The sequence below is a fragment of the Hemibagrus wyckioides genome, unplaced genomic scaffold (assembly GCF_019097595.1).
Source record: "Hemibagrus wyckioides isolate EC202008001 unplaced genomic scaffold, SWU_Hwy_1.0 Contig3, whole genome shotgun sequence".
NCBI lineage: Eukaryota > Metazoa > Chordata > Actinopteri > Siluriformes > Bagridae > Hemibagrus > Hemibagrus wyckioides.
This window is the reverse complement of record NW_026690791.1, coordinates 87,057-110,447: the sequence shown is the minus strand read 5'-3', so window position 1 is coordinate 110,447 and position 23,391 is coordinate 87,057. Positions and strand designations below refer to the sequence as shown.

The following is a 23,391-nucleotide window of genomic DNA, read 5'->3' as shown; positions in this document are numbered from 1 at the left end:
GCCTCCCATTCAGGGGAATAGCAGCATCTGTAGATACACATCAGGTCTGAAACACAGAATTACCTCAGAGTCGTACTGTTCCTCTGAATCACTGTGGGGAGAGTCAACCTGCTCCTGCTCCCAGGTGGAGGTGTTCACCTGACCATCTTTAGCCACATGCAGGAACGTGCAGGACACCTTTTTAAAGGTTTGCTGTTAAATTAAAAAATATATAAAAATGAACACTGCAGACCCATATGTGTACAAAATTCCAAGAGTTACTATCTACAATAAAGACTTCATGACACTGCAATAAATTTACCACATAATCCTCAAGAGGCTCCATGATGGTTTCCACCCGGTTACAGGAAAGGAGCTCTGTAACCTTCCCATATTCAGCCTTAAGAGAACAATTTGAAGTGAACACAATTAGTCACTGCAACTAACAAAAGTTTTGTGACGCCACAACAGATAATCCCTCACCTGTATGACAGTGAAATGGTCCTCGATGGTGGTCTGATAAGGGAATCCCTGCAAATGACAATTAGCTGAAACTCAAGATCTACTTCTCAAAAGTGTTCATCTAATAATCATTAATATCAATTCTCTTCATCAGAGTAACAAAGATGGTGATTACCAGCTGGTCGAAGTAGCGCGTCTTGGTGGTTTTAAACCAGCAAATCCACTCTCAGGACCCCTTATCATCCCGAGGAAGTATCCCTTAACGTCCACTGCCTAGAAATAGAGAAACTAAACATTAGAACTTGTAAAGAAGGATGTGTGTGTGTTTGTATCTCAGCTGCAGCACTGTACAATACCCCAGACTGGGAGTTGGAGGAGTCTGCAGTGTTGTACTCAACATTACAGCAGGTGCTGTTCAGCTCACCAGCACTGAGGGGCTGTGAAAAGTAGAAGATGAGGATCATCAGTGTTTTTTATCATAGCAGTTTCACACTAACACTTTCAAACATTCTGTCACTTGGAAAATCCAGAGATCAGATTTAGTAAATAAATGACATTTTTGGTTACCAGAACAACAGCTGAAGATGTGGAGTGAGTTTCTGTGGGTAGCTGCAGCAGGATTGGCTCAACAACCTTAAGACACACACACACACACACACACACACACACACTTAGACAAAAGCAGCCTACACGTTTCAAATGTAGTTAAAATATTTTACTGACACATACCTGGAGGACTGAGGGAGTATCTGACGATTCTCTCAGCAAATCCACAGCTTCTGCAATAAATTAGTTTCATGTAAGTTTAATTACAACTAATATTTTCTGTTAAATGTAAAACACTGAAATAGCCAAATTTATAAAGGTAGTAGAGAGAGAGAGAGAGAGAGAGAGAGACCTTGTAAATTTGTCTCTCCTTTCTTTCTAATGCTTAAAAGTTAATAAACCTGTGAGTTAGTTAGCTAGTTAATTTGTGAAGAAACAGACTAATTGTAGCATTAGTAGCTTGTGTAAATTCACTGTACATGTGACTGATTAAACTCTCTAAATCCTAAAGTCCAGGCGTCCTGATGAACTCCATCTCCCCATCAGGATCCACACGCTGCCGTCTACTCAGAGGGGCTTCTTGATTGCCATCCTCTTCGTCCCACCTCCTCCTTATGCCCTGGCGTGGGACAGGAGTTATCATTGTGGCAGGAGCATAGTACATACCAGCCACAATGTTGTGGATGTCGATATTGAAATAAGGCTGGGGCAAAGGAACTGTTGAAGGCTGTGGACTCCCTGAAGGTGGTGGCCTCCTCAAAGGGGATGGGGTTTTATTTTAATAGCACTGTGTATGTTTTATACAGCAGGAAAGCCTCACTATCAAAACAAGAAGTATTTACACAAGTTATATTACTGTAATCTTCCTATAACACTGCATTAAAAACTCAGTATTTACATTTTAGCTGCATTTATAGGTGTTATACAGGGCTCTTCCAGTATCACGGCTTCACTGTTAGTCACACTGTGCACTTATTTCAATGCTTAAAAATATCTTCCCCCAAAAAATGCAGATTAAAATACATTTCTATTACAGTCTATTACTTTAGCACTTTCTTACTCCAGTGGTTCACATCCCCTTTGAGTCCAATTGTGTCTCCTCTCAAAAATTCGCCCTTTATCGTAAATTACACTACTCCTAACTATTTTATTCACGACAGCTAGAAACAAAACCTTGCTGAACAGAATTGAAACAAACAGCTTGATATTTTTGCCTAAGCTGCACTCTACATTGCCACACTAGCTCCATTTATTTGTACCGATTGGTTTTGTTCAGCTAGCTGCCTTTCCTCACAGCCCCTTTCTCTCTCCGCTTTAACAACTCGACAAACACGGACAATGAAAAATCCTTAAAATAATAAGTTACTTCATGTTATTGTAAGTATTTTAACTCATTCTATTCACTCCATCAAAAAAAAAACTATAAACACTGAAAAACAATTACTTAGCTACATGCTAACTAGCCGTCTAGCTAATCTTTGCTAATACTCCTCGGCTTGACTTAGTAAACTTTAGCAAACGTTAAGTAAACATTGGGACTTTTATGAAAAGCTGATGTTAACATATCTGAAAACATCAACACTGTTTTCTTCTTCCCTGCTCGTTTCACTGGAGTCTGCCATTTTGTTCGCTAGCTTTAGCATACTGATCGTGTACGTAAAGCGATTAGCCGAATAAAGATTAGCCGAACAGAATTTCTCAAAACCATCTAATCATATAAAACGATATTCCTGATTGTGGTTTTTTGTAATAACGCGGTGTTTAAAAGACTTTATACTTAAGTGAAAAAGAGGAAACTCAGTAACTCACCGTTCCAGGGGTCGTACAGTCCGCTCCATCCGGGCTCGTGATCCACATCCGGGTGCTGAGGCTCGGCTCCTCCCCCGAAGTTCATCATCGCTGCGCTGTAGTCGGTGTAGGAGTCAAATCCAGTAGTGGAGTACAGAGAAATCCGAAACAGGGGTGTAGCAAAAATGCCAAAAGATAATCCAAATCTTGCGACCTTCAGAACCAGTATAAACCAACACTAACTAGTATAAAACAGCACTAACTAGTATAAACCAATATAAACCAGCACTAACTAGTATAAACCAGCACTAACTAGTATAAACCAATATAACCAGCACTAACTAGTATAAACCAGTATAAACCAGCACTAACTAGTATAAACCAGCACTAACTAGTAACAAGAGTCAATAATGAATAAATAATAATAATAATCATAATAATAAGCTGAAATGTCCGGGAAGCCCAGGGAGTGAAGCATAGCTGAAGTTTAAGGCAGCATGTAGCTGTACAGTTAGAATTCAAGCTGTAGGACCAGTTTAAAGACGATACGACCTTAAAAATAAAAAAAAAACTCCTGTTTACGGCATCTACCGAAAACCTCCGAGAAAAACCGAACTGTACGGAAACCAGGAAGTGAAGTCCGTAAAAAATGCATTTACAAATTATATATTTTACATTTTATAATTTGCTCCTGCTGAACACACTCAGTGTCCTCAAGGTAGGATGATCTTTATCCTTTAATGCCACACTGTTTCTACAATAAATCATGTTAAAGTGACAGTGTTACAGTCTAATGTTATGTAGCACACAAGACACCTCATCTTGCCGTGAATTAGCCTAATGCTAGTTACCGTGCTAGCGAACCTGGCTACTGGTTTAAACTACACAATAAAATCATTAAGCTCGGTTTAAGAATTTATTTTATTTCCACAATGAAATATTTACCCCATTAGAAGTCCATTCTTAACAACCCCTTCTCCTGGTTTTAATAAAATAAATCGTGCTTAGCTTTGTGATTCAGCAGCTAGCGCGCTAACGGACTTTAGCCGATTTTTAGCGATTTCAATGACAGTGTAATATTTGGACTAATCATATCTACCGAGAGAACTTGTATATTTGTTGTAATTATTTAACACTTTATTGGTTATATTAATGTGAATATGATATTTCTCCTAATAATAGTTCACCTGTTAGTGAACATGCTGCTGCTTTAAATTACACACTAAAATCCTGAACCGAGTTGATGAGCTCGGGTAACGAGAATTTAGTTTATTTCCATAATATAATATTTACCCATTTAAAAGGTGACTTTTCACACCCCTGAGTACTGGTTTTACACTAAATCATGACTAGACTAGTGATTTAGTCAGGTCTAAAGGACTTAGTTACAGATGTATGTTATCTACCTAGAGAACTTCGCTAATCATTTCATTTACACAGTTAGCATCATGCTAGTTATCGTGCTAGCGAACTCGGCTACTGGTTTAAATGACACAATTAAAATCCTTAAGCTTGGTCAAGAATTTATTTTATTTCCACAATGAAATATTTACCCTGTTAGTAGGTCACTTTTAACAACCCTGACTACTGGTTTTACACTAAATCATGATTAGCCTTGTGATCCGCTAGCTAGCGCGCTAGCGGACTTTAGCCGATTTTTACCGATTTAAATTACACTGTAATAGTTGGACTAATTATATCTACATGTCTATTTGTTGTAATTTGTACACATTTTATCGGTAAATATAATATAAATATAATGTTTAGCCTAATGTTAGTTAAGCTGCTAGTGAACTTGGCTGTTGTTTTACATTACACACTAAAATCCTGAACGAGTTGATGAGCTTGACCAACGAGAATTTCATTTATTTCCACAATATAATACTCATCCCCATTAAAAAGTCACTTTTAACAACCCTGACTACTGGTTTTATACTAAATCATACTTAGACTACTGATTAATCAGCTCTCGCGCTAAAGGGCATGGTTACAGATGTACACCGATCAGCCATAACATTATGACCACCGACAGGTGAAGTGAATAAGACTGATGATCTCCTCATCATGGCACCTGTTAGTGTGTGGGATATATTAGGCAGCAGGTGAACATTTTGTCCTCATAGTTGATGTGTTAAAAGCAGGAAAAATGGGAAAGTGTAAGGATTTGAGCGAGTTTGACAAATGGTGATGGCTGCACGACTGGATCAGAGCATCTCCAAAACTGCAGCTCTTGTGGGATGTTCCCGGTCTGCAGTGGTCAGTATCTATCAAACGTGGTCCAAAGCAGGAACGGTGGTGAACCAGTGACAGGGTCATGGGCGGTCAAGGCTCACTGATGCACGTGGAGAGTGAAGGCTGACCCATGTGGTCCGATCCACAAGACGAGCTACTGTTGCCCAAATTGCTGAAGAAGTTAATGCTGGTTCTGATAGAAAGGTGTCCGAATACACAGTAAATCACGGTTTGTTACTTATGGGACTGCATAGTCAGGGCGCCCATGTTGACCCCTGTGCACCACTGAAAGCACCAACAATGGGCACGTGAGCATCAGAATTGGACCACGAAGCAATGGAAGAAGGTGACCTGGTCTGATAAATCAAGTTTTCTTTAACATGGCGTGGATGGACGGGTGTGTGTGCACATGGCACCAGGATGCACTATGGGAAGAGGGCAAGCTGGCGCAGGCAGTGTCATGCTTTGGGCAATGTTTTGCTGGGAAACCTTTTGGTCCTGCCATCCATATGGATGTTGCTTTGACATGAACCACCTACCTAAGCGTTGTTGCAGGCCATCTACACCCTTTGATGGTAACGGTATTTCCTGATGTCTGTGGCCTCTTTCAGCAGGATGATGCACCGTGCCCCAAAGCAAAAATGGATCAGGAATGGTTTGATGACCACAATAATGAGAATGAGGTGTTGACTTGGCTTCCAAATTCCCTAGATCTCAATCCAATCGAGCATCTGTGGGATGTGCTGGACAAACAAGTCCAATCCATGGAGGCCCCACCTCGCAACTTCCAGGACTTAAAGGATCTGCTGCTAACATCTTGGTGCCAGATACCACAGCACACCTTCAGGGATCTAGTGGAGTCCATGCCTCGACAGGTCAGGGCTGTTTTGGCAGCAAAAAGGGGACCAATAGCATATTAGGCAGGTGGTCATAATGTTATGGCTGAGCGGTGTATGGTATCTACCTAGAGAACTTCACTAATGGTTTCATTTCCACAATATCATAGTGAGTATAAAGGTTTTAATAATTATACAGTATAATATTTTTTATAGATTTGGGTGGTGGACAGGGGCAGGAGGTTTTAGAGAGTTTAATCAGGTCACATGTACAGTGAATTTACACAATCTGACTGCTCCAATTTTTCTGTTTCTTCACAAGTTAACTAATTATCAAACTCAGTGCTTTATTAACTTTTATGCATTAATAGGAAAGTTTGATATTGTGTAATTGAAGAGTCATAATTCTGAGTCACAGAAAAATAATCTATTGCAGAGCCTGTGGATGTGCTGGAGGAATCAGCAGATACTCCCTCTGTCCTCCAGGTATGTGTCAGTTAAATAGTAATATTTTAACTTCATTTAAAACCTACAGGCCACTTTTTTCTAAGTGTGTGTGTGTGTGTGTGTGTGTGTGTGTGTGTGTGTGTTTGTGTGTGTGTTTGTGTGTTTGTGTGTGTGTGTGTTAAGGTCATTGAGCCAATCCTGCAGCTGCTGCCCACCGAACCACACGAAGAACCTTCAGCTGTCATTCTGGTAAGAAAATCCTTCATTTATTTCCTAAAGCCAATCAATGGATTTTACAAGGTTGTTTTTACTGTAAAGAATGTTAGTATAAATCTGATATGATAAGAAGCACTTATGATCTTCATGCTCTACATTTCACAGCCGCTCGATGCTGATGAGCCGGACAGTGCCTGCCGTGATGTTCAGTGTGTGTCTGTAGTCTCCTCCCTCTCCCAGGTATTCTACACTGCTGTAACTGAGATACAAACACACAAACATCCTTCTTTACAAGATCTAATGTTAAGTTTTGTTTCTCTATTTCTGGCCAGTGGACATAAGCAGAGACATCATTGGAATGATGAGGGGTCCAGAGAGTCGGCTCTGCTGGTTTGAAAGCGCAGAGACACACTGCTTGACTCGCGAGGTAATCACAGTCTTTATTACTCTGATGAAGAGAATGGACATTTTTCAACTGACATGATTTTTAGAAGAGCACTTTTGTGAAATGTGCTTGTAGATCTTGAGTTTCATCTAATTGTCTTTTACAGGGATTCCCTTATTATACCAGTGATAAGGAGAGTTTCACTGGCATTCAGGTAAGGGATTATTCATTGTGGCATCACAAAATGTTATGAACTGCAGTGACTAATTGTGTTTGTGTGTTTTAAGTTTGTTGAGCCGAACATCCAGCTGCTGCCCACAGAACAACCTCAAGACCCTTCACCTGTTTTTCTGTTTTTTTCTAAGTGACAGAATGTTAGTATGAAACTGCTGTGATCAGAAGCACTCATGATCTTCCTGCTCTACTTTTCACAGCCGCTCGATGCTGGTGAGCTGATCAGCGCTTGGTGTAATATTCAGTTCCTCTCTGCACAGGCCTCCATCTCCCAGTTCAAGGTATTCTACAGTGCAGCAGCTGAGATACAAACACACAAACACCCGTCTTTACAAGTTGTAATGTTTAGTTTTGTTTCTCTATTTTCAGTCAGTGGAAATGAAAACATACTTCCTGGGGATGATAAGGGGCCCACAGAGCCGTCTTTGTTGGTTTAAATCCACCAAGACGAGCAGCTTGAATCACATGGTAATCACAGACTTAATTACTCTGAGGAAGAGAATTGACCTTGATGATTATTAGACGCTCACGTTTGTGAAATAGATCTTGAGTTTCAGCTTTTTGTCATTTGCAGGGATTCCCTTATGAGTCCTCCATAGAGGACTGTTTCACTGGCATACAGGTGAGGGATTATTCGTTGTGGCGTCACAAAACTTTTGTTAATTGCAGTGACTAATTGTGTTCACTTTAATTTGTTCTCTTAAGGCTGAATCTGGGAGGGTTACAGAGTTCATCTCCTGTAACCGAATGGAGACATCATTCGTCGTGCCACATTATTTTGTGGTAAATTTATTGCACTGTCATGAAGTGTATCTTGTAGTTAGTAACTTTTAGAATTTTGTCAGTTGTGCTTTTATTTGTCTTCAGTGTGGATATTTTTTTTATTCAACAGCAAACCATTACAACGGTAACCTGCACTTTGCTGTATGTGGCTGAAGATGGACAGATGTTCACCTCCACTTGGGACTATGATCACAACGACTGTGAGGTAATTCAGACTTTCAGACCTGATGTGTATCTACATATGCTGCTATTCCCCTGATTCGGATACTGTAAAATTTACTGTGTGAGTTTTAATGATTTAATGATTTGGCTTGCAGGAGAGTGAGGAGCGCCTTAACCCAGAGGAGTTGGAGGTGCCCTTTATTTGGTACGATCCTCTTCACTCTTTAATGATGTAACAGTGTATTGTATGTTTAATATACACTAAACATTTACATCTCTTGTTTCTTAGCTGCCATCTTTCAGACAGAGGGGTGACTGAAATCGGCCTGAAGGTGCCCGCGCTTCGTGAGGCGTTTGCTGTGAGTAAAACCTTTATTCAGCTGCTGTTACTGCGCAGGTAAAGTCCACTCTGCTTTAACTTTTATATTGTGTGCTGTCTTATATTCAGACTCTGCTTGCCAGCATCCACAGCCAGAACTTCTTGTTCATGGCTGGAAAGAAGATGGTCATGCGACTGGCAGCAGCTAACAACCAGGTGACTTCAGAATGATGAAAGACTGTATCATTTTAGTGATGGAAATAATTTCAGTTTCTCAGCCATAGCCAAAGTGAGTTACAGAGATTTTTTCGTTTGCTTTAACAGGATGCAGTTGGTGTGCAGTTGGCCTACGAGGCCCTGATTCGATTCCTGAGGACGCCTTCCAATCAGGAATCGATTAAAGCAGAGCTCAGCTCCTGTGTAAGCTAATAAACGCCTGTGTGAAATGACAGATGTTTAAAGATAACAGATTTTGCTAATATAGAAAACAGGACTCCAATATGTAAAGCTAATTTATTTTTGTATCTTTTCTACTCTGTGCAGGACCACCACTACAACTTCCTGGATGTTTTTTTGAGCTGATTTTCTTCAGCTACTTTATAAATGGCTCAAAACCTCAGCCAGTAAGTGTCTTATCAGGAGATTTCTAAGTAATGTTTGAGTTTCAGAACATGGTCTATTTGATCTGGTTTTCTTTTTCCATATTTTTTAAACCTGATAAGACATGGCATTAATGAAGCTTGTCTTTCTTTCCAAAAGTTTAAGGGAGGTTTCTTGGAGCGCCTGCTTGCGCTCTTCAGCATGTGGGACGTGGACGTGTGGGAGCCTGCAGCAGAGCTGTACTTCACAGTGCTTATTGTAAGTGTTGAATATCTTCTGATGCCACGATCCACAAATTCTCAGGATTGTATCTTAAACTCAGTGACACTATGTTGGATGTGTGTGGAATTTGTCAATAGGATTACCTTACAGAGCTTGCTGAAGTACTCTTCACTCAGCCTCTGGAGCTCTACAGTGACCCAGCAGCCTTAGCCACCACAGTTCAGCGACTCCTCAAGCTGCACGTCCAGCTGATGATGGACATTTTGGAGGAGCTCTGAGCAATGTCTTTCCCCTTACCCACTTCATCTTTTCTTCCTCTGTTTCATTTCATCTTCTTTTCTCTCACTTCTTTTTCCTACATTACTCAGGCTCCACATGTAAGTATGAAATCATTTTATTTCTATTTTTGATCAACTTAATATTTAAAAAATCTCTTTTCTTTCCTACAGGTTTGTACAGTGAACCCCAGGACCTGAAGAAGGGCTTAACCTTAGCATTTAAGATCCCTCATCCCTTAATAATCATCCCTTATTAATCTATCCCTCTGTTCCTATCCCACTCCCCCTATTCCCATCAATAGCCTATAGATTGTAAATACATATATAGAATTGTTTAGAAATAAACTTATTTGTATACTTCTTATAGACTTTGCTTAAATAAATGTTTATATTTGTTCCTATTGCGGTCTCATTCTGATTATTTTTAGCCATCAGTATATGTATAAAAGTTTCCTTTAAACGCAACACAAACTGAATTTTTCACTCATATACAGATCATTTTTACAGAATTTCACAACCTTTAAATGGTTTACTAAAATGTGAAAAATAACAAATATATTATATATTTGTTATTATATTATATTCAGTGTTGGGGAAAGTTACTTTTAAAAGTAATGCGTTACAGTATTGTGTTACTCCCTAAAAACAAATTGCATTACTTAGTTATTTTTTATAAAAAGTAACGCGTTACGTTACTTTTGCGATACTTTTTCTTAAATTTGACCAGTAGACTCGTTCTCTTTTCATTTTATACACATAGAAACCTATATGTGTTACATTACAAAGTAAACTCACAGTCCAAGTTAATAAAGACATTAAAGAGTGCAATATAGTCTTCCTAAAGTCATTCTAAAATTAGATCAATCTGCAAATGTTTTCTTCAGGTCTGCCTCCATTTCTATATATGCCTTGTCCAAAAAGCTTGTAAAGGTTTTGCGATCGGAGAGCACGGCCCCTGTCCATTTCCCTGATTTTGCTGATGATATTACAAAATGTCGCCGCCTTCACAGTGAAGAGTGGCTGCATCTCCTCAACAATAAATGCAGCAACCAATTTATTGAGTTCAGTCAAACTAATTGTTTTACCTGGTGGTGAACTGAAATCTAGCTTTTGTTGTTCAGCAGTAGGCGGGGTATATTAATACTGACATACATGGTTTGTTTATGTAAACTAATGTTAAATAATATCATTTAAGGGGACCATAATGTAAAGCATTATTGATTGAGACATTTCCCATATGAGTAACATAGTTATTCTACCATAATTTAAATCATATCTAAGGCTGGGTTTGATTAGGAGTGGGATTATTAGATAGATGAATTCAGACCCTCGCTGTGAAACATCACCCCCTGGACACAGGTGGACACAGCGTCCCTCATTTATTCCAAGTGTAGGGTGGCTTGAGTTCAGACACCATTAGTCAGGTGTGACAGCATTAATCATACTGCAGAATTCCTCTTCACTAAACAGCTTACGAGACAGATACCCCCTGCTGAAGAAATCTGTTTGCTTCACTTTTGTTCAGTCAGAATTCTTCAAATTGTTTGGCATACATTTCTTAAACCTGTTGCATTTTGCTGACATTTTAGGTCAGAAATTAAATAACTTCATGCTCAAGGGCAGGGAATAAAAAATATGATAAGGATCATTTGACAAATAAAGGTACTTGTGCACTGGAAGATCCCAGACCCAGATAAATTATTTCCTCTTGAAATCCATCTGTTTTAGTCCAGTATTTTCCCAGACCACTGCAACTATTACTACATAATAAAACACCAGCTGCAAACAAGTGGAGTATATTTTACAGCACCTATCAGTAAAAGTTATTTTATAGTGGGTTGATTAGCCTCTCACTAATTTCGATCACTGTTCAAAATCATGTCTTTTTTCTTGGGCTTATGAAGCACTTATGAAACAACAGAATATAAAACACTCTTACGGCTGACAAGTGCATGAATTCTACACACTGTCTCAACACAGTAGTTTATAAAGATTTAGGTCACAACAGAAGATGATTTTTACCTATTCATATTGTAAAGACTGAGCTTTATGGAACTAAAGTGATTGGTACAAGCCTCTGAAATGGCATGTTCCATTAAATATCTACACCAATACGAAGGTCATTGGAAATACCAAGATTGTGTGCACGTGTGCATGTGTACACATGTTTGTCTAGACATGCTGGATGGGAGAGTATGTGATGATAGGATGATATATTTTAGTTTGTAGTGTTTCAATTACAACTCCAACACCATATCACACAAAAATAATCATAAACATAATTTATTTAGAGTAAGCGCTCTGTGTGCTGCCATTGTCCAGTATAAAGTCCATTATGATTAACTCATGTTAATAAGAAGAATATGAACAACAACTTAACACTAAAGAAATGTATATGAAAGCTTATACCTTCTTTATAACAGATCACCTTAGACCCTGAATCTCTTCTTGGAGCTGGATTTGATTTGTATTGTGAAATGAGAACTGACAGAAACTATAATAATTCTCTTGGACTCAAGGTCTGAGACACATGTATGACATTCACAGTGCTGATGAGACTAAGCATGCAGGGAGGGGCTATGGGTAACAGTGGGGGTAAGTACACACATGGGTAGAGTGTAAGTATAAGAGTATAGGGTATAAATACTGAAATCACAAAAAAGTACATTCAAAATGAAAATTATACATTATAGAAAACACAGGGTCCAAAACTTTAAAGTGCAGTAATGCTTCTAAAAGTAACCTGAGATGAATGAAATTTAAAGTGACACAGTGTGTAGTAAGGTGTTAAGTCAGTAGCCTGTGTTATTCCTGCTGCCACCTCTGTATGATGGCCTTCTGCCTCTTTAAACAGCTGAGCACACAGACCGTCAGCCAAATATGGCAATTCTGTAAACTTTTACATTCATCCTGAAGGAAATTTCAGAGTGCTTTAAGTGAAGGAAAGTGCAGGGACAGGCCTTGTTTTCTTTCCACATCCTCCAGCTGAAATTAATCACCAGACCTAACTTATAAACACTGATTCAGATGTCTGAAACTGAAGTGTTTAAAAAAGAAAAGAAAAGAAAAGCTATTTATTATATCAGGAAGTACAAGTATAAAAACAAATTTCATTCAAGTCATTTAATTCATTTATTATTTCTATTTCATTAAGTGGTTACAGGCTGGTCTTCTTGTGAAAGTATATAAAGAGACTTAATGCATTACTTCTATACTCTGTGGTACCTGATAGTAAGTCTCCTGTATTAGGTCAATTCTCAATCTCACCACAGGATGGCAGTATCGGATACAGCTTATATAAAACAAGGCGAAACCTAGAACTACCTCATCATCATTAGATTACATATCCAACAGTGAGATTGATTTGTTGTGAGAAAGCCTAGTGCGTAAATTGATTGAAATAATAAGTTGCTGAATTTTCTCAGGAACAGTCATCTAGTTCAATTCAGTGAATGTCAGATGATGTTTGTGTGTTGCCAGGTGTGTGGTTTTTAGACCAAACAATTATTTCAGGTCTTGTGTGTGGCACATGTTCCATAATACTTCGTGCCAAGTAAGAATGTCACTTTTGAGAAGTTTTTCTCTGCTGACCAGACACAAGGAGTGAGTTTTGACCAGTACCTTGCGGAACTGCACACACTAAGTAAGACTTGTGAATTTGAAGATTTTAGAGACTCAATGGTGAGGGACAAAATAGTCTGTGGGATTCCTGATAATGGTCTCAGGGAAAGACTGTTATGTGAAGCAGCTCTGACACTGGAGAAAGCAGTCAATATGTGTAGACCTAAAGTTAACTACAGCTAGTAGTTAGTGTCAGTGACCTTTCATCTGAGGGTTTCATCAGTTTTCAAGATTCCAACACAGAAGCAGTCACCCACACGTTACACAGCATACAGATCAGAAGAGTGAATGTCAGAATGAATTTACTGAATGTCATGACTTTCTGCTGGAAAGCTTTAAAAAGGTCTGTTTGCAGGTCCGAAACCGGAGACAGTGGCTGATTTCTGGAGAATGGTTTGGGAGCACAAATCTGCCACCATAGTCATGCTGACTAACATAAGAGAGAGAAAAGAGGTAAAACACATGAATATAGCACACAGTTTGCTCTGGAAATGCTTGTAAAGGTTAAATGGTTTTGAATCTGCATGTGTTTCTAGGAAAAATGCTGTCAGTACTGGCCAGAGCAGGGCTGCTGGCTGTACGAATGTGTGAGGGTGTCTGTGGAGGATGTAACGGTGCTGGTCCACTACACTATCCAGAAGTTCTGTGTGCAATATGTAAGTCTGAAATAAACAAATGAACAGAAGAATAAAGAATGCAGAATTGCAAGTATATATACCGTACACTGGCTCATGGTGATTTGTGAGGAATTTCATATATATAATGTAAACATAAATATGCTAATTCAGGCTAATTCCAGACACAAACAATGTGATTTCTGTGGCATTTCACACTGACACTGTGGACCATATGTGTGTATGTGATGTAGCACTAAATGTGATGCCCTCTTTTATGTTTTAATCAACATGCTGGAGAGCTTCAATGTCTTTTTAGCCACTTCACTTTACTTAGCATTTTGCACAACATTTCTTATAGCACACCTTGCGGTTCCCTTCTATTCCTTTGAGTAGCTTTGAGTATTCAAGTAGCTACTCAAAGGTATGGATACATACCAATACGTACAAACAAAAGTGTATGAAGACAACCAAGGTACAATAGCAATAGCCAGAAACCCAGTTTACAGGCAAAGGTGCAAGCACATTGACATCAAGTAGCACTTTATAAAGGAAACTGTGAATGATGGCAAGGTAATCTTGGAATACCTACAGAGCAAATGGTTGCTGACATTATGACAAAGCCAGCCACTAAGCTAAAGTTAAAGAGGTTTGCTCTAGACATGTTTGGTACTTAAAAGAGTAAAAGGTTTATGTTTACATCGTTTATGTGAAAGAGAAGCCTTATTTGTTATTTTGTTTTCAGGTAACTTAATAAGCTAAGAGCAAGTGTGGGTGTTAAGTATTGCACTCTTACTCGTTAGATTACGGCATCAGCCGAACTACTCTTGTTTTATTGAATGTATTACGGTTCATTTGGGTGTGATGTCATTACGTTATACAATGCACTCTATGTAAAACGTTTATAGTGTTAATGTCGGATGTACAGAGCCGATGCTTGTTCAAGTTTATTAATAAATGCTCCAAAGAAGTTGATAATGAGACGTGTAACGTTTTGTTTGTTTTCATACGCGTGTTCAAGCCCATTCAAATCCATTTTAAAACAAATGAGACAAGTCTTTAAAGAGCAAATGGTGGCATATAAAATAAGAGCTGTGTCTGTGCTTATGGTATCTGTCTGCATCTCAGTCTGTCCATAAGCTGAGGTGTTACAAACAGCAGAACTGATTACTGGAAGAGTTTAAGAGTGAACAGATATTTAGAGACTTTTCCAAGACAAAATATGAATCAATCCAACTTGAATAAATGCTATTATTTATTGAATGGCATTTAATAAAACCAAGGCATTGAGCCTCAATAACTCTCCAGTAAACAGAAACAAATGACCACAACCAAAAATCCAGACATTATTCATGGTACTGAATATACATTTTACAAAAAGCTCTCTTTTCAATATTAATATCATTTATCTTCAATAAAATATCAATTATAATGTAATAAATTCGATACAAACATGAAAGAAAGTTTGCAAATAGGAATAAAAAAACGATATAAAATTTTGCACCAATTATAAAAGAGTAAGCCTGAATTAAACAATGGTACATAAACAATCTGAGTCCAAGGAGTGAAAAAAGCAGTATTAGAGATTTTGAGACCAAAACAAACAAAAAGAACAAATAATCACTGAATACAAAACACAACTAGATGAAATATTGAGAAATATACAACGACGACTTTTTCTGGATTCACTGCTATGGCCATGAAACTACAGTCTGAACCTTTTGAGTCAGCAAGTATTCTGTATATTTCTAAGAAATCAGATTTGGGTAAAACAATGGAAAAAGACCAAAAATGACTTTGCTATGGCTTCACAGCTGCAGCTTGAACAGTTCAACAAACAAGTCCAACAAACTCAGCTCCATTAACAAAACTATGAAAGTGCATAGATAACTGTTAACTTTTTTATAAACAGCAGCCAAGATTAAACATCCAGCTTCAGAAGCTTATTCTTCAATGACTGCACTCTTGCAGTACACTGAGAGCCAAGGTGCAGAAATAATGTCTGGGTCACCTCGAAGGTATACTTCTTCGGGTACTCAATGTTAAGTGCATAAATGATACCAAAAAGTAAAGCAAATGCATTTGGCAGGTCATCAACATCATCAAGCACAATTTTCTCTTCCAGCACCACAGCTATACTTCTTGTGTTTGGGTTGGTTATTGCCACATCTTCAACAAAACTGAGGATATCTACTTTGAGTCCCTTAGTGCAGGTTTCCTTCTGGACTGTGTCCTACAGAGACAACAAACTATGGGTCAAAATCAATACAGGACAAAAATAAGAAAAAGAAGAAGTGTCTTGCTCAAGGATACAATCAAGGAAGTTATGTTTTGTGCTGGGACTTGAACACACAACCTTCTTATCAGAGACTCAAAGCCATCACTACAGCTAGCTTGCACTGCTTCACTGGAATCTTTAAGTGCCATTAATTCAGTGGGAGAAATAGCTGAATCAATGCAAACTAGTTATGGTGTTGCTCTGGCATGGTTGTAATGGCTCAGTGACAGAAGGCTTGATCAGAAGGTTGTGTTCAAATTCCAGCACACTTCCAAGCAGCATTGGTTGAGTAAGACCCTTATCTTTCAGCTTAGTTGTATCCTACATCAGTCAAATGAGCAAGTGTGCTGGGTTATGTGTCATTTTATGCAACATTAAGATATTACAGCACTTTACTGACGACCCAAATTGTCAGTCAACTGCTGTAAAATTTAGAGCGTTTTGGTTTCTTATGTTCACTAATCATTAAAATATTTAATACACTTACATTTTTGTTTTAAGGCGAGTCGTTTGGGTTGTAGTCTATACACTCCCAATAGCACATTCTGAATGCCCTTAAAATGCAATTTGAGAAAGGATAGCATTCTCACAAACTTCTCCACAGGCCAGCCATGTTAGACATGACGGATAAGATAAAAAATATTACCAGATACGTTCTCAGTAGATTGTCCTCCTTTTCTCTCAGAAACAAGGGAAGGCCACAAAGTGCTGCAGATTTCCTGTGTGTCAGGATAGCAGTGGTCTAAAACACAAATAGGAAGCAGGAAAAACATGGACAAAGTAAATGGCTTTTACTACAGCTAACATTTGTAGTATGCAGTTATGTTTTTTAAAACCTCACAATTTGAAGTAAACTGATGTTGTTACCCGTTCATCAAGTCTGTCTAGGAGTATTTGAATTTCTCCTCCCAAGGCTCCACTTCTTGATCTATAGAGCTTGATCAATCGTGGTGCAAGTGAGTCCAAGTAACTAAGAAAGATCTGCCTGAGATCAACTCGAGTAACTCTGTAGAATTCTGCATATATCTGCAAAAAATAGAAATAGTTCAAATTCACTACCCTAATGTTATGTTTGGGGATGAAAACATGCACTAAAATAAACTGCTGTAAAAATATATCAGATGATTTTTTTTTTCAACTTTTGTTTGCATAAATCTGTTAATCAACCTCAGTTCTGATCAAAACTACTAAATGTTCAAAAACATCCAGGATTTTAACTCTTTAATTGCCAAGTTCATAAATGATGTCACTGATTTGGGGAAAAACAATATATAAAGTGATTGTGGACTGGAGATTTTTTTACTTTTTATCACAGTCTTGGACATGTCAAAGATTAGTAACAACATTAGCTCTGATGCATTTTTAGTTTTTTTTGCAGCATCAGATTAAATTTTTTCTCCCTAATTTACTGTTGGTGGCTGTTTTTGCCCCATAGACTTCCATTATAACCACATTTTTTGTCTGCACAGCCATGACACTATATAATCATGCATTCTTGATTGTTGCTGGTTTTCCCTGTTGGGAAGAGGTAAAGTTTGTGATTTTTACTGTTGATGACCAAGTGGCACCATTAACCCTTTAGATAGGCCTGAGCAAAGAAAGCTTAGTTTCTGGCTTTTGTGTGTGTGTGTGTGAGTGTGAGAAAGTGAGAGAGACCACCCACCCTGGTGCAGAACACCATGGTCATGAGTTATATTCTGAAATGGGGGAGGAATGTGATCCTCATCAGCACAAGGCACCGCGAGGCAGTGGTGACAATGTTCATAAATCTGATGCAGAGTAGATTTTTTACAGAAAAAATGGAAAAGTGTATCGCTGAAGGATTTTAAGGTAGTTTCAAACTGGCTTTACCATCAAGAAAAGACAAGCATTTCATACACAGGCCATACATAGGTTTAGTCTGTACTTCTCACCATCCAAAGGCCACAGGTGCAGAAATACACTTTGTTTTTGTGTACTCCATGTAGTTGTGAGGGCTGAGGTACATATTTTGATTTTCTCAGACACATCAAGGTTAGTGTGCAAAGGTCTCTCTCTAACTTTCACACACACCCACATGATAACAACTACTGCTGAGCAACAAAAGCTAGATTTCAGTTCACCACCAGGTTCCCAGCCGTTATTAACTGAACGATTTGGTGAACTCCTCGCCAGTTCTGCGGACAATCCAATAAAGTCACGTTCCCATACCGGGAGTCGAACCCGGGCCGCCTGGGTGAAAACCAGGAATCCTGACCGCTAGACCATATGGGAGGGTTCCCCAGGACAGTTGAGATCGGCATTTTACTCGACCACCAAGCAGTTTGAGCTCCAGCGCGGTATCATCCAGAGCTTTGCATGGGAACCTTGCATTGCAGAGCACAAAATCGGCCAGCGCTGACCGAGCATTCAGCTACTCGAGCTGTCACTCCAGCGGAAGATCAGCCGCTAGACAAAGCGTGGGCTGGTGTTCCTGGTGCAGAAAACCAGCATACCTCCTAGTACAGGACTCTCCGCATTTCAGGGATTGTGGGAGGTGTTGCTCTGCCAGCAATTCGGCAGCTGGAGTCTGTGGCACACCTCTGGGCTCTTAAAAGGCAGCCGAGCCAGCCAGGAGTCGAACCTAGAATCTTAAGGGGAGCAGGGTCCTACCTGCTTATGTTTTTCAAGTGACAAATGGCCAAAAGCCATGCCTAGCATTCAACGGTGATGTGGAAAAGCCAATGCCGTGACCCGGATTCGAACCGGGGTTTCTGCGGCCACAACACAGAGTACTAACCACTATACGATCGCGGCACCCCACGCACCTGGGCTGGCAGGAAAAAGGAGCTGCTAGATGTTGTGATATGCGTTCTGGCGCCCCTCTGGCCTGGTGCAGTGGCTTTTGATTTAGACATGATTGGAATAGTTGTAGTCTTTTTTGACACTATATCGAGAGACGATCTGATTCATACCCAAATGATACCTTCTGTGCTTTTTAAATAAAAAAAAACAACAAATAAATGAAAAAATCCTGCAACCCGGATACACTACATGATTAGTTCTATTGACACTGGGACTAACACTCACAGACACCGAGAGAGAAAATAAGCCAAAAGAGAGTTCTCCTCAGTTCATCAAGAAGCTTAAGAACGATTTAAGTTGAAGAGGTCAATGGTACTGTGACTTTGGTTATGTAACGTTTTGCGCAGTGAATCGAAATGAACACAACACCAACATGCTGCTGGCTGCAATCAGTGATCGTTTTCGGATTCCGTTGAGGAAGCGTTCCCGGCCGTTATTAACTGAGCGATTTGGTGAACTCCTCGCCAGTTCTGTGGGTAATCCAATAAAGTCACGTTTAACGGTAACATTATTAGCTAGATGGCATATTCTTCTGCTCTGGAAACAAATTCTCCCTCCATCTTTTGATGACTGGCAGTAAGATGTTATGAGCTTCATTCATTTGGATAAAATTAGGTACACAATAAAGGGCAATACTGGCATATTTTCTGAAACTTGGGGCCATTAATTTTTATTTTTTTCTGATTATGTGAATTCTTCTTTTATAGTTGGCCAGTCTAATCATTAGGATGTCCTTATAATTGTGGCTTGATCAAGTATATGCACTGTGTATACATAATTTATATTAATGTTTTGTTTGCTGATGTAAACGATTGTGATTATATTTAGTTAGTTAGTTAGTTTGTTAGTTAGTTAGTCTCTAAACTCAAACTCAGTTTCTTCTGTACATATTTGACATACACTATTTTTTGGTTTGTATAACTGTATATATATAATCAGAAAGAGGACATTCTTTAAAAAAGAGAGATTTGATTTGAAATCTGAACTGCTATCAGGTCCATGCTGAACACCTTCTGACCAATCCAAATCAAGTATAAATTTTAATCTCAATACTGCACATAATTATCAAATAAAAGTCTATCAAGCTGTTATCCAAAAGTCTGAAATAATGTTTCTCTTAAGTGTTTTAATTCAAATCCATATTTTGGTGTGATTTATACACATGGGTTTGTCCATTCTGACTTTTGGACGCTTTATTATGTCCATTTTATGAAGAAACAGGAAAAGACTTTGAAAATCATCTGTCATTTTCTGATCATGTTAAATATCAACACAACTAGACTGAAATATACAGGTGAGATATGCAACTAATTGTAACATGAACAGAGCAAGATATAAACTGATATCTACTGGTTTCCTGTCAGGGTTGTGGACTGTTTTCTGCCCACTAGAGACCCCCACTGCCTTTTTGTTGGTGTCCAGTCTCTGTCATTATGTCTAATAGGTGTCTCCTGTGCTTTGTTTAGGTTTGTGTATTTAAGTCACCCTTTTCCTCCACAAATACTTTGCTTAGTGTTTCCTGTACCTTGATTAAGTCTAGGTCAGCCGTGTGCTCTGTTTTATGGCCTTGTCCTTAAAAGACTTTGTGCATCTGGTATAGTTCTTTGTTTTGATTGATTGACAAGTGCTCTTTTGAATGCCTTATGGATTTATTTTGTGGACTAATTAGAATGACTTTTTGGAAGTATTGACTTTGTTTTTTGATTAGACTCCTGTGAACCTTTTGTATGCTTTTGGATTAACCTTGTGGATTTTGGGGATTTATTTTTTGGAACTACTGTCAAGTCTTTTGAGCTGACTTGTTGGATTTGTTTTGTGGATTATTTGACTTGCATTATTATCTAATTAAAGATAAGTAAACATTTCTCCAGAACTGTGATCTGGTTATCTGTATTTGTGTTCAGCCCCCTTTGATTGTGTTCAGGTTTTCTCACTAGTCCTGCCCTCACTCGCCGCCATAACCTACTGTTCCTTCATTGGACCACTTTTGATAGATACTGACTACTGCAGACCGGGAACACGCCACAAGAGCTGCAGTTTTGGAGATGCTCTGATCCAGTCATATAGCCATCACAATTTACTCCTTGTCCATACTGTAGGCTTGCCCATTTTTTCTGGTAAAAACCTATAAACTATAATATTGTGCTCACCATACAAATAGATGTACGATAATACTGGATTCAGGAAGCTTCTGCAGATGACAGCAGAGCAGTTTGATATCTTGCTGGGGATGGTTGGACCTCTCATAACCAAGCAGCACACACAAATGAGACGGGCAATATCCCCAAAAGAGCGTCTAGCTGTGACCATGCGGTTTTTGGCAACAGGTGGGTCCGGCAGAACAATATTTGATTCAACAAGTATTACTTTTAAGTGTGTATTGCTATATTTTATAGTTACTTTATTTCTTGTGCAGGAGAAACGTTCAGTTCCCTCAGTTTCCAATACAGGGTTGGGGTAAGCACTATTTCTAACATAGTCATGGAGACCTGTGCTGCTCCTGTAGGTACTCACTGATTCACAACATTTACTCAAATGCTGTACTTAAAGGACACATTTAGTACATTGGTAAAAAATAACTTTTAGTAAAATTAGCTTAAAAATAAACATCTGTTTCAGTAAAATGCATCAGTTATTTGTGATGGTCTGTGAATTCCAGCCTACAGTGTCAATTTTACTATGAGGTTAGGACCATCAAATTTTTTGTTCCAATCATTTTGTAATGATTTCAATCTTCAACATGGCCTTACTCAATATTCCAGATATCAAGTTGATGATTTTACAGAATGTTCTTTACATTATGATTATTTTATGTATAAAACAGTCACCAATAAAATGACTTTATCTGGGTTTTCAGTCATGTATAACTCATAACTAAAAGTAATTTTAATAAAAGTATACATATGTATAGTTTATAAATGATCTGAATGCATCTTCCACCACTGATTACCAGTAATGTACAAAAAACAGTAGTATGCTGTGATGATCAATATAGCTATAACGTCCCAGAGTATTTGTATTTTCAAGGTCACTGCTTTTTGTATTTTAATGTTTATTCTGTAATAGTCAATGAAGCCTTAAGTAATGAATCCATATTTGCAATGCTTCAGAAATGTTTTATTTTTATGCTCTGTGACAAAGAAATAATGTTCAAATCTGTTCTTCTGTTCTTTTGCTAGACCCACAACAGAGGCAGAATGGCTCTGATTATAGCGCATGATTTTCAATCTAAATGGCAATTCCCACATTGCTTATTGCGCTTGATGGTAAACACATCCGTACACAGCCTCCAGTTAAAGGTGGCAGTCTTTACCATAATTACAAGTCCAGCTTCTCTGTAATAATGATGGCTGTTGTGGATGCCAACTACAAGTTCGTCTACGCCAGTGTGTATTTTGTAGAAGAAGGAAAAGTGTCTTTCTTAAAGCATGGTGCTTCTGTTATTGATGTTAGCCTTTTATGCATAGAATACTATGTATATACTGTATCTTCAGACTATACAACTTGGGTGTACTTTGAAAGCATTGAGACAGGTGTCCATGACTGTTAGAAATAGTGCTTACCCCAACCCTGTATTGGAAACTGAGGGAACTGAACGTTTCACCTGCACAAGACATAAAGTAACTAAAATATACAGTGAGGGGAAAATTATTTGATCCCCTGCTGATTTTGTACGTTTCCCCACTGACAAAGAAATGATCAGTCTGTAATTTTAATGGTAGGTGTATTTGAACAGTGAGAGGCAGAATAACAAGAAAAAAATCCAGAAAAATGCATTTCAGAAAAGTTCTACATTGATTTGCATTTTAATGAGTGAAATTAGTATTTGATCCCCTATCAATCAGAAAGATTTCTGGCTCCCAGGTGTCTTTTATACAGGTAAGGAGCTGAGATTACAGTAGGAGCACTCTCAGGGAGTGCTCTTAATCTCAGCTTGTTAACTGTATGAACGACACCTGTCCACAGAAGGAAGCAATCAATCAGATTCCAAACTCTCCATCATGGTCAAGACCAAAGAGCTGTCCATGGATGTCAGGGACAAGATTGTAGACCTACACAAGGCTGGAATGAGCTACAAGACCATCGCCAAGCAGCTTGGTGAGAAGGTGACAACAGTTGGTGCGATTATTCCCAAATGGAAGAAACACAAAAGGACTGTCAATCTTCCTCTGGGGCTCCATGCAACATCTCACCTCATGGAGTTTTTCAATGATCCTGAGAACAGCGAGGAATCAGCCCAGAATTACACTGGAGGATTTTGTCATGATCTCAAGGCAGCTGGGACCATAGTCACCAAGAAAACAATTGGTAACACACTATGCCGTAAAAGACTGAAATCCAGTAGCGCCCGCAAGGTCCCCCTGCTAAAGAAAGCACATGTACAGGCTCATCTGAAGTTTGCCAGTGAACATCTGAATGATTCAGAGGTCATGTGGTCAGATGAGACCAAAATCCAGCTCTTTGGCATCAACTCAACTCGTCGTGTTTGGAGGAGGAGGAATGCTGCCTATGACTCCAAGAAAACCATCCCCACTGTCAAACATGGAGGTGGAAACATTATGCTTT

At 38.8% G+C, this 23,391-nt stretch overlaps 2 non-coding genes across 2 annotated transcripts; both read right to left on the bottom strand.

Moving 5' to 3' along the window:
- Window positions 1–18,183: 18,183 nt before the first annotated feature.
- On the bottom strand, window positions 18,184–18,255 carry trnae-uuc (transfer RNA glutamic acid (anticodon UUC)). The gene has a single exon. It is a non-coding gene; the product is annotated as a tRNA-Glu (tRNA).
- Window positions 18,256–18,705: 450 nt separating this feature from the next.
- Window positions 18,706–18,777, bottom strand: trnah-gug (transfer RNA histidin (anticodon GUG)). Its single transcript has one exon. It is a non-coding gene; the product is annotated as a tRNA-His (tRNA).
- Between the last annotated feature and the right edge of the window lie 4,614 nt (window positions 18,778–23,391).